We start from the raw sequence: 12,153 nt of genomic DNA on the forward strand, positions 1-12,153 counted from the left end.
GCACCACCACAGGATCAGCACTACCTAAAACAGGTAAAACTGCTACAACCAGCAATATGGAAAGAAAGTCCCTGAGCTTGGCCTGCTTAACCCTGCTCCCTACCTCTCAATAGAGCCATAACTCCAGGCCTCCCTCCACCTACTATAGCCACAGAAACTAACTAATTTGTAGAATAAATGAATTCAAAATTGTGTTTCACTTTGAGAACAAGGGATAAAACTATATTCTTTACCTCTTCCCCCTTGCATTTGCCACCTTAACTGCCTCAACTTTTGGTGGGACCTCTGCAGGGGCTATTTCCAAGAGTTCATACTCTGGAATAACTAGGGAGCTTTATGGAGAGAAACAAGACCAGTCCTGAGAGGTTTTCCCCTCTCTCTCCTCCTTTTTCCTAAACATTCTCCCTACTGAATCTAAATATAAGGTATGCTCGGAAAGACAAATCTCTTCAACATTCACCAAGTCAAAGCCTGTGTTTCTAGTCACTTGAACTATGTGCCTTTTTAAATGGTCCTTTTTCAGTTCTGAGACAAGGATGTTAAATTTATAATCAGTAAGTTTGTCAAAGTCAGTCTGGGCTGTATTGGCATTTAAAAAAAAAACAAAAACAAAAACAAAGAAAACTCCCAAACCCAGAGCACAAGCTTATTTGAGTGGCAAACAAAAGGCATAAAATTAAGTAAGAATCGCTATGGACTGTTTCTTCTTCACAGAAAATCCTGAGATTGGAGACATTCTGGCAAGCCAAATGCTGCTGTTGTATGATTATAGATGCTGCTGCCAGCAGATTTACTCTGTGGGTCTCTTTAGAGATTATCTCCAGTTCCGTGGTTTTATATTCTGGTGCACGGTGTATTTCGATTGCATATGTGTTGGAGATATTCATTAGGCTTTCAGAAGGATATTCCATAGCTGTAAGCCTTTTAAATCACATACAATGTGTTTCTTATTTCCCTATGGCATTCTGCTTGCATCTGCTTGGTATGTAGAACGTCCAGGCCAGCCACATTTCAGTGGACCGTTTGTCTCCCAGTGATGGAGCATGTGGCTCATAATACAGGGACATGTAAGCATTCATAGTGCTTTTCTTTTGAAATCACATGCCTAGTGTTTAATACAGTTGATACTTTTAGGGAAAAAAACAAGACTGAATTGTTCTCTATACCCAAGAAGAAGGAAAAATATTGGCACGTTTGTGCTTGTGGAAACTTCGCGTTTAAGGTTCACAGAAAATTGACTTGAAATTTCTCCTCCTAAGGCAACAGTGAGGATTTCTTACAGAGAATGTTATGTTTTCTACTCTCTTTGCTATGGAAAAATCTTGGATCTGTCTCAGTGGCTACAGTATCAGTGCAGTTCTGCTTCACAATGCCATGGTTTACTGAAGGCTACAGCAGGCAAGTAGGGCAAAGTTTGAGGAGAGAACTGCTGCAGGAATGTCTGTGAGAGAAATCTGGCTGTTCTTCCATTATTTTGCTTTCTGCACTCATGGCAAAAGAGCAAGGAGAAGAGCTAGAATAGGATTCCTTACATTCTTCAAACACCATACAGATGCCTAAATGCCCCTTTACCCCACACAATTCACTAAAAACCTGAACATCTGCTGCTGGAAAAATGTACATCACTCCATACCCTGACCAGGGTGAATGTGCCAAAACCTAATTAAGCTCTATTAGCCTTTAGAGGAGCTCTCCCTCTAGTTCATCTGTAGGGTTGAGTCTAATCTATGTTTTCAGAGCATACCTCCTAGCTGAGGCTCCATACACAGAAGCCTGAAAAGAAGTTTCTTTCCATATTTCAGTGCTGGGCACTTTCATGAAATGATCAAAATCCAGGTTCAAATCCCTCTTCAGTCCAAGTAGTTGTGTATTCACATTTCTAAAGTAGATGGTGAATACTCAGCTGACCAGTTTCAAAAGGAGAGACCAAGACAGCCTCCTTCCCACAAATAGCTCAGTCATGGGATGTTTGGCTAAAAGATGGAAAACATAGCTCAATCCCTTGGTCTACGGCAGGCGGAGAGGGAACTGCATCTGAACCTGGCACAGGCTGTTCCTCGTGCATAAGGCTGTATTTTGTAAAGAAAAGCAGTCTTGGTTCAAACAATAAGCTCCAGAAGAGGGTTTACAGGCATTAATCCTAAACACTGATAGATGCTTCCCTGTCAGATCCTAAATTATGCCATCTCCCATTTACTAGTGATTATTGAGATGTCTCCTCATTTGCTTTTTTGGGATGCCATGCTTTGAGATGCCTGACTCTCCACATGTATTTTTTTCTGGGCACCTCACTTGACCAAGGACTCTGAATTTCTTTGGATGCCTCGAATGCCTAAAAGTTGTGAATCCTCTTATGTATCTAGTATAAAAAGCTTTTTCATGGGCCTAGATAGACCTGCTGGAAGAAATCCACAGAGTTATCAGGACAGCTGTTCTTCCCTTCTCAGTGTTTTCCAGTTTCTAAAAGAGACATTGGGTGTATATTCTGCTGCTTCCAAAAGGAAGACATTTAGTGAGATAGATTCTCAGCCACGTTAAGCCATGCTTCATTAAAGTTGTGAATGTCACTTCACATTCACTGAGGACCTGCCAGAGCTTTAATCTTTTTGCTGCTTATTTATGTTACTCAAAGATGATACGTTCCCAGTATAGTGCTTTGTTAGTGGGAAAGATTGCAGTGTTTTAGTAACTCAGAGCCTTAGTAAGACATAGCTATACCCATTTTGTTTCCCTACTTAAAATTTTGCATGGCAGGATGGAGCAGGAGGTGCCATCAAATGGACTCAGTGTCCCCTTTCACAAATAAAGTGTGTCAGCATTTCTACTGGGGCCCTTCTCCTGAAGGCTGTTAATTAGTGCAGAACTCAGACTTCAGTTCTCTTGCCAGGGTAGATGAAAATGGTTTTGGAAGACAGCCCGGACAGAGGAATTTGTCATAGGTTAGAACTGTTCCAACTCCAAGAACCAAGTGTACGGCTTATGCAAATCACTTTGCTAAACACAGATTCTGTGTTAATTTTTTCAAGGCTTTTTTTGACTAGCAGCAAGAACTCGTTTGCCAGATCCTGTCTGAAATCAAAAAGAAAAGATTCCTTTTCTGCCCCTCCCCCCACAAAATAAAAATGTTTCTAGTCTAAAACATGTCAAGAAAGAGCTGGGATGTAAGAATAAGGCGTTCATAGGAAGTAGAAATGGCAAAACCTGATGACATCACCACTCCATCTGCCTCAGGCCAGCAGATTCCTCAGCACAATGTGCTTCACAGTGCATTGAAGGCAAGGCTGGAGGAGGCACTGAGCAGGGGCCCAGAGCACAGTGACGAAGCGAGTCCACAAATTGCATGTCAGAGTGTTTTCTTGATAACTGGCACGTGCCATCTTTGTCAGCGCATAAATCTGAATGTAGGTAGGTGTGTCACCTGTTTCAAATTATTAGTGCTGGATTTTGTCAACTGTTAGCAAGCTGTTAGGTGCTTTAAAATTTGCCAGAGCAACACTAGGAATATTGTTGATATCAGCAAGAAGGAGAAGTTTGGATGTGGATTGCCCAGTTTCACAGTTTAAAGTTATCATAGAATTCCAAATCCGGGTACACACTTGCACCAAAAGTAAGATTCAGCTCCAGAAGCAAAATTCATATACCTTTTCAACCACACAATTATTATGCCTCAATTTAAAAGTTCCTGAAGTTCAAATTAGCAACAGGCTGCAGGGATTAGCAATCACTGGTGCTCAAGTCAGTGCAGAGTATCAGACAGACTCACGCTCTGATCATTTATGGCAGAAAGTTTCTGTCATCCAGAGTAAAGATACCTCATTGGATTCACTTCATTTTGGCATTTCCACTATGTCACTTTAAAAACTGCATTTGAACTACAAGGGGGATTAACTTCACTTTGGATCTGCATGAAAAAACATTACTGTATTTTTTTATAAATATGGGGATTCGAACAGAGAATAGTTCTCAAAATAGAGCAGGTGTTAAGATTTAGGGTTTAATTTCTGGGACAACTATCATTAGGATTTAAGTATCTATTAATTTATTTCAAACCATACAATAGAGAGAAACATATCTAGTACAACACTTTCAAATTATCAAAAAATATATTTTAATTTTTGGGAACCCAAGCTTTTACAATTCCATATGAATTATACATGGTCCTGTATGCACTTTTGAACTAAATATTTGTTATTTTCCTAAAAATGTGAGAGCTATTAAACAAACACAGATGGTACGGTACTTAATACATTCTTCTAATTTTACATTCCCTACAAGCTTGTGAATCTAATGAGTACAATGATTTTTAGTTGCAAGGTTAGTACTTTAGATTCAAATGATTAAAAAAGAAAAGTTTCTTTGCTGCTGTGGCTCTCTATCCCTATGGTTCTTTACTTTTTAAATTCCTAGTCTGAAGTCTGCAGGGAAAGAGTTTGTTCAGTCAGAGTGTCCCAGACCTGTACCCACTTCCCGCAACAACTCTGGCTTGCTATGCAAACTTAAGGAAATGCTTCCATCTTTCTTTACTGCTACTTTCCTTCCCAGTCTTTGTCTGTCTTTTTCCATTCAAGCTCTGTGACCTCCTGGACAGATAAAAATCTGTTTATACAGGACTTAGACAATAGGGCTCAAGTCTTATATGGGTCCTTGTGTGGCTACTGTAAAGCTAACCAATAGCATCACTATTTTTAATCTCTTTAGCCTCAGCACCAAACTGTATAGAAGATTTTTTAATTGTCTGGGATTTTGTCTTGATCTCAGTAATGCTTCAGAAGCAGTTCCTGTCTTTAAACACTGGGCACTCATTAAGAAACTGTAATGAGGTGCATTTGATGCCTGTATGCAACAGGTATTCTTGCAGAGCTTGGACCAGGCACCCACTTCACAAACACGGGTGGTTGCACAGATGTCAGTGGCTTTGCCTGCATTCCGAAAGATAAGCCTGTGCCTGCCTTACTTACAGCCCTTGTGTGCCAGACTTGCAACAGCCAGATAGGTTTTGTAAGTGAGGAAAGATGTGAAAAATACGAGTATTTCTCAATCCACGTTTAGTTCAGGAGACAGCATGAGGGCAGCAGCGAGTTGGGAAACAATGAGGAGCAGCAGCCCTGGACCAAGAACATTTCTGGATGCAACCCTGGAGGGTTAATAAGCCAACCTCATTAAACCAAGCGGGACCCAAAACTGGAGGGAACTACCAAGGTCTGGAGAATTCAAATCTCAGCCCAGCTGAGATGCACATGGGAAACTGTTTCACATTATTCATTTGCGACCAATCTGAATTTTTTTCTGAGCTTCATCAGAGCAATATAAATCTATTTCACATTCTATGACACAGACAAAAAAACAAGCTGCACTGGTCAAACTGGGAATATTTGGTATGTTTATAAATGCAAGGACTGAAATCCTAACCTTACTGATCTCAACAACAAAAATCCCACCAGGCAGTACCAGGACTTCCCTCAGTGAAAAATTAAACAGAATTGCAAGAAAAGACCATGAGTTCAGCAAAGAGAAATTGGATAAAGATTTTAGGCTTTCCAGTCTAATATCTGATTCAGTAGCAGCAACAAAGTGATGGCACTGGTGTGTATAATGCCAGGATAAAAACAGAAAAAAAAAAAAAAAAACCTTCTTTTATAAAATTTAAGCAATTTCAGAAACATTCTTGTTCACTGTCCATTTTAAAACAACCTTTTTTTTTTCTAATTCACTGAGTTTTTCAGAAAAGTGCTGAGTTCAGTGAAAGGAGGAGACAGGTTTTCCCACCTGGTATTAAAAGTGTCATTGTCACCACAAGGAACATGTCACAAACACATCAGAGCTTGGACAGAAATATTCACTGGCTGAAGTTAAACATTAGACTTGACTGTTGTCAGAAAATATGTTTTTAAAATGTATTTCTTTCTGTGTACACTAAATGCTGGTTAGCATTTGAAGTTCTATGAAATAACAGTGTTTAACTATTGCAGGTTAGTTTTAAACATTTTTTTTCCTGAAGTCCAGAAAAATTTACAATACAGCAAAATTCTGGAAACAGATCTCTAAACACTTGGAGTGGCAGTGGGAGGAGAAAAAATTTTCTTTAGACTTAGTCAAGGCTGTAGGACGGGCTTTTGAGGGATTTTTTGTTAGTTTCTCTGATTCCCAGTGTGATTTCTATCAGGATGGTAAGTATTGCCTTTCTTCCCACTGCAGCCATCAGAGCAGTGGAGAACTGAAGCAAAACTTTCAGTGACATCACTGAGGCCACATTTTGTCTCAAGGTTATATTAAAGCAACATGTGAACTTGCCCAGTCACTTACTGCATTTGAAGCATTGCAGCTGATTGAACTCGGAGGCATTAGAGTGCAAGGAAACATAGGTACTAACTGCTGCTGGAGACTTAAAAAAAAAAAAAAGACATCAGTTATTGTCTTTTGCAAAGGCAAAGTGTTGGTCAAAGCATAAGCTGTATTCCCAGCAGGATCTCTGAAGCTGACACAAAGCATTTCTAGGAATTATGCATGTTTCTTCTGATGGCAGTTCAAGGCATTTCTCTCTTTCCCCCACCTGCCCAAAACTTTAGCTTCAGTTCGACAGAGTAGCTGAGAAAAGCCACTGACATCCTTCCCTGGACATATGAACGTAAAAAAAACCCGAGACCTGATTGTATCTGTATTTGTGCCGAGGCTGACGGGCGGTGAAGGCTGGAAACCCTCCTCCCCGTCCTGTGACAGGACCTCACAGTTAAACTGCTGTTTTCAGCATTTTGTGCTGCCATGATGCCCCCAGATCCACTGCACAGAGCACAGAGAGATACATAGTGAAACTCAGTCTGCACCAGGAACCACCTGCAAACTGGTTGAGCAGATAAACATGAGGGGGAAGATGATACAGAAAAAAAAATCTCCTTTTATAAAATTTAAACAATTTCAGAAACATGCTTGTTCCTTGCCTATTTTTAAAACAACCTTTTTTTTTTTATTTCACTGAGTTTTCCAGAAAAGTGCTGAGTTCAGTGAAAGGGGTGAACCATCTTCCCAGTTGCTCTTGCACTTCTTAGGGGCACCAGGCCTCCTTTCTCCTCGCCCTGTGATGCTTTTCATATGCCACACACTGGCACTTTGGACACTGTGGTGTTACCTTGCATGCACGTTGCTGTAATTGTGGGGGGAATTCAGATTCCCAGTTTTGCCTCTTTTCCTTGTTCATGACTCCAAGCCATCTGCTGCTGGTGAGGGCACTCCTTGCTGCACTAAGACAACTTGCAGATATCTGTACCTCCATCTCTACTCAAGTCTCATTTTACAATATATAAGTTCTACCTTCCCCCTTTCTCTCTTTTTCTTTTCTGTTATTATTCAGCTTTCTGCCTTGTACATATCTGAGTAAGTCTGGTAGTACTTGTGTTATTCTCTTGTATTTTCTATTTACGATCTATGTACAGTTTAACTCCTATTATGTCTATTTTGTTCCTATATAAAGCAAAGTTTATTGTTGGGATGGATCCAAAACTGGAAAGAAAACGTCATCAGGTTTTTTCTCTCCATCAAAATCTGAAGTTTCACATTCAGCTCTCTGAGTGGGTGAGAGTTTGGCTATTTCCAGAAATGTTTTAGTCAAAACCTCCAACTCTGTTATTCAACAAAATCTGAAATCATGCTGAAAGTTTTCACTGAAGCTTTGAATTCCAGCCAGCTCTGCTCTATTGCTGCAATTCTAAAATAATGTACATTTCCCAATATAGCTGTCAGTTTTGGGGAAAACAGTCCATTCACTTTAAAAGGATTGCCTGTCCTGCAGAGTTCATTCCATGTGATAACAGTAAGATCTCTAAAAGAAATCAGAAAGACACCCCAATTGCAAAAGAATCAAATTTTGAAGGGAATTTCAAGGCTGCTAAATTCTGTGAAAAGGTAGAGAAAGGCTCTTTACAAGCAAGGTGTATGTTGTTTCCTGTGTTAGATATACATTTAGCACAGGAAGAACATTTTGAAATAGAATCATTAACAACACTGAAAAGATGAGGCAGAACTTTTCAGGATGCAACAACAGCAAAATATTGCAAAAGATGAGAGGTTTTACAGCCTGAATCATGGATAAAGCTTATTTTTCTGCTCTGTTCATAACCTTGCTTTTTTACGAGTGGCTGAGGTATCCCAGAGATGGACTGGGAAGGCATCTACCAGCATGTGGCAGCATCACTGAGGATATACCCCAGGGGGCCCAGGATGGTTTTATTTTAAACACAGTTTTAAACCCCCAGCCTCACACCTCCTGCAGCCTGTGCTGCCGCTCTCACTTCTAGGGTTCAGAACTGGCTGTCTCACCTTGTGAACACATGAAACAATATTGCTTGTAGATACAAACATGCAGGCATTGTACCTTAAATCAGATCGTAACAGTTCGAGGTGTGACAGCAGCTAGGCATTATAGTAAGGCATGACATCTTCACTGCTTTTCCTCTCTGTGTAAAAGGCATGCAGATGTGTGTGTGTGTGATACTGCTTGCGGGCATAATGCTGAGGAGAACTAACCGCTGCAGCAGTGAATAAACTGACTTAGCATTTAAGCATACACTGAATTTCATGAGCATCTTTAACTGCCATTATTTTCTTTTGAGTACTCTGCCAAACTGGGGGACTCAAATCATGCCACTGAAGTTTCCAAAAGATAGAGAGTAAAAGCACTTAGCCTGCAATCCTAGCAAACCCACTACTGCCACAGAACAAGTTAATGGGAGAGACTCCAGGCTGATCATATTCCTTGCCGTGCAGAGCTCTGGCCACGCACAGCAATATTCCAGCTCTGCATTCTCCATGTGGCTTTTGGAGCAGCTTCTCAGAACAATGGGGACTCTATTCCCTCTCTCCCAGGCATAAAAATTGAAGCGTGCTGAAGCCGTAAACAACTCAAGCCAAGATTCAACACAACTCAAATAGTGCTGAACCCCACAAAAAGCGTCCAGGTTTCTATCCTTAGGACCATGCCCTACGGCCTCAAATATATGCCACTTTGTGACTACTAACCTCATCTCCACCTGTATACCTGTTTGTGTGTTCCTTGTCTCTGTTGCAGATAGGGAAACACATTGGCATCTCGCCTCAATACAGTTGCAGGAATTTCCAGCAAAGCTGTCGACACATTCCCAGCCAAATGAAAGGACAGCAGAATTTCTGCCACTACTACCACAAAACAAGTTACTAGGGCAGACCCAATGCTGATCACAGAGCTTTGCCAGTTCATACCAGCCTTGATCTGACTGACTGAGCTTACCTCGAAATCAAAAAACAAAGTCATTTGCACAAATCAACAGAGGTGTCAGGAGGAAAAATTTCAGATGAGGTAGAAACAGTCCTAGGCCATTTCAGATTCCAGTTCCTACACAGAAGCCATTAACCAGCAAATGCAGGTTATATTTCTGATCTTGACAATTTCTGTCCCAAATCAGCACTCCAACTAACTGCATGGTCTCCCCTGTGACAGTTGGAAAAATAGTCTTTTCCCTAGATAATGTCTGAGTGTCAGGTTCAGGGAGCCTGTGAAGATTTGGTGGCCATGCCTTTTCCTCTGACTGAGATTAGCTACCATCTGGTAATGCCTCAAAGAAGAACCTGTCCCCATTGTCACTTCCTTTGTCTAATGGCCTGTAACATCTGACCTCTGCTTCACAGGTCACAGCCTTCACCTCATTTCTTTCCAATAGGAATAATGACAGCAGGGTGAAGTTCATATGATACCTCTGGTAAGTGCTACATGTGAGCACTGGGCTTTCGCAGCACTCTTCCTTTCTTTGATGCTAGCATTTCTGTTTTGACCTTCTTGCAACATTAAATCGGTCTGCCCTGTCTGCCACCAAGCTGGCTCTCTGGGTTGCAGGGATCTGCTCTTCTATTTCTCTCTCCTTACTCATGGTCTACGAAAACCCTGAGCTGAAGGTGTGTACTGGTTGTCTTTTTGCAAGGTTTTTTCTTTTTCTTTAATCACTACTTTAAATTCTCTCTGTGTGTTCTACCTTCAGTACAATAGCTCTCATTCCTTATGTAATTGATGTACTAAAGACCCACTGACCATCAGAGCAAGAGATAGCCTCTGCCCCAAAGGACATATTTTTTACTTCTGTTTCTCAAAGGAGTGAATTTAGTGGCAAGACTCCCATCAAATACTGTGAGAACAAGATTTCTTGTTAAGTGACTCACATGTATTCATGGCAGAACATTCTGGCAACATTAAGTATGGAGCCTCAAATTCCTGAATGCCAGTCCTGGCTCGTAACAATGCAAGTGCATCCCTCCTTATATGGGCTGTGCACCAGTGTCCCTGAAGACAAAAGCACTTCACTGTGGGCTTCAGAGATAGCAGGACTCAGCCCACCATGGTCTTCCAGTGTCATTTGTTCTACCACTGTGCAGAGCATTCCTGTTCTCATTCCACAGACAGGGAGGAAGGAGATAGAAAAAAGCTTGGCTGGTGACAGCCTTGGAAACAAACTTCTACTAGCCACACAAGAGGTATAGACATGGGAATAGAAATACAGACTCTTCTTGCCTGAACCTACCAGTTCCTGAGCTTGGGGGAAAACTTTCCCTGTACCAAGATAGGATTTTACTTTCCCTGGCTATTCAGGCATGGGTTTTTGAAGAACTCTAGCAGATTCTGGTGCTCAGGTCCTCCTGGAAGTCAGTTCAGGCCAGGCATCTAATTCCTCTTTGGTCCCTTAACTGCCATGAGAGTGGCAAGAAAAGGTGCTGAAGGCACTGGCTTGTTGATGACATACTTGCCAGGATCCTGGGAACCAGACTGCAGGAGAGCCACAGCCATCATGGCCAATAACTGGGATCACACAGCACAAGCAAAGTGCATGGCTGTCCTGCAGCCAGGCTGTAATTATGCAGGCATGGCTGAGCAGTCTGAAGCTCTAGCTCTGGGAGGAAACAAGATGGGAGAAGTGAGAGCACCTCTCCCAAGTTCAGTTTGGGAGGAAGCCGCAGGTCCTGGCCTGCCTCAGCCTGCAGTGGAGCATGGGGACCTCAGGAATCCAGAACCTCTGGTGGCTGAACTCATCCCAGGGCACCTTGTCCCCTGGCTCTCCAAAGCTGTCATGCTGCTTTTGGTCATATGCAGATTTTGGCATGCAGTTCCTCATCAAGAAGGCTGGAAATTTCTGGGTCACAATTCACCGCAGACATATATGCATGTATGAGGAGTATGGATAGATAGTGACTTAACTGTGATCAGGGCTGAATCAGTTGCAATTTCCTTTCTAGGCGCTGTTCAGCATTCTGCCGCTCTGACAGTTCAGATAGAGCTATGTAAGTGTCATAGAGTGGTGAAGCACAAAATAGTGTGTTCTCACCACTGTTACGGTCTCTTAGTGGGCATTTTGCATTTCTTTCACTTCTCTCTTATTGCTAGGAATGGGGTTGAAATGTCACTCTCCTTCCGTTGGTCACAAGGGAAATCCATTTCAGGCAACCTTTCTTACAGTAACTGCAAATATTTTCCAAATGAGTTACTGAAGAGGTTTTTTAAATTTTTGAAAGCTTCAAAATGAAATTATTAGCAATAATTTAAATAGTGTTTTGACATTAAAATAGCTCAAGTAAAATTTTCAGGGAAAAAAGCCAATTCTTGACATTCCAAATTGAGGTCAATATTTTTAAATAAGCCCAGCGGTACTTCTCTCTCTCCAGCAGCTAAGGAGTTCAGCCAGGAGCCTCTTTTGAGGACCTAGACACCCAGCTGGGTGCCGAAGCAGGAGAGGGCTCTGTCCGACAGGCAGCTCCCTGGGAAATCGGGCTCCCCGGTTCCCAGGACCCGGGAGGATCCAGACCTTCAACGTGCCAAGCCGGCCAGTAGGGCTCTGGACCGCCTGCAGAGGGCACGCTCGGCCCGGGATTGAGGCTATTTAAACCCTCTGTCGCTTCTGCTCGTCATGAAACGCACTTTGTTCGCGCTGGGGTGAGTTTTAGGAGTCTAGAATTTTCATCAACATCTCTGTTCGTTATTCCTAGCAAAAGCACTGAGTTATTTAGCAGTGTCAGGCCAGTGTGACAGCTTCCAGACGGAGATGGATATACCCTTTAAATTACAGCCAGGGATCCGGCAATTTCAAGTATGAGGTCAATCTGCTCTTTTTCCTTGGGTATGTAATGGGAGGTCTCAACAAAAAA

Source organism: Dromaius novaehollandiae, chromosome 1, assembly GCF_036370855.1.
Source record: "Dromaius novaehollandiae isolate bDroNov1 chromosome 1, bDroNov1.hap1, whole genome shotgun sequence".
NCBI lineage: Eukaryota > Metazoa > Chordata > Aves > Casuariiformes > Dromaiidae > Dromaius > Dromaius novaehollandiae.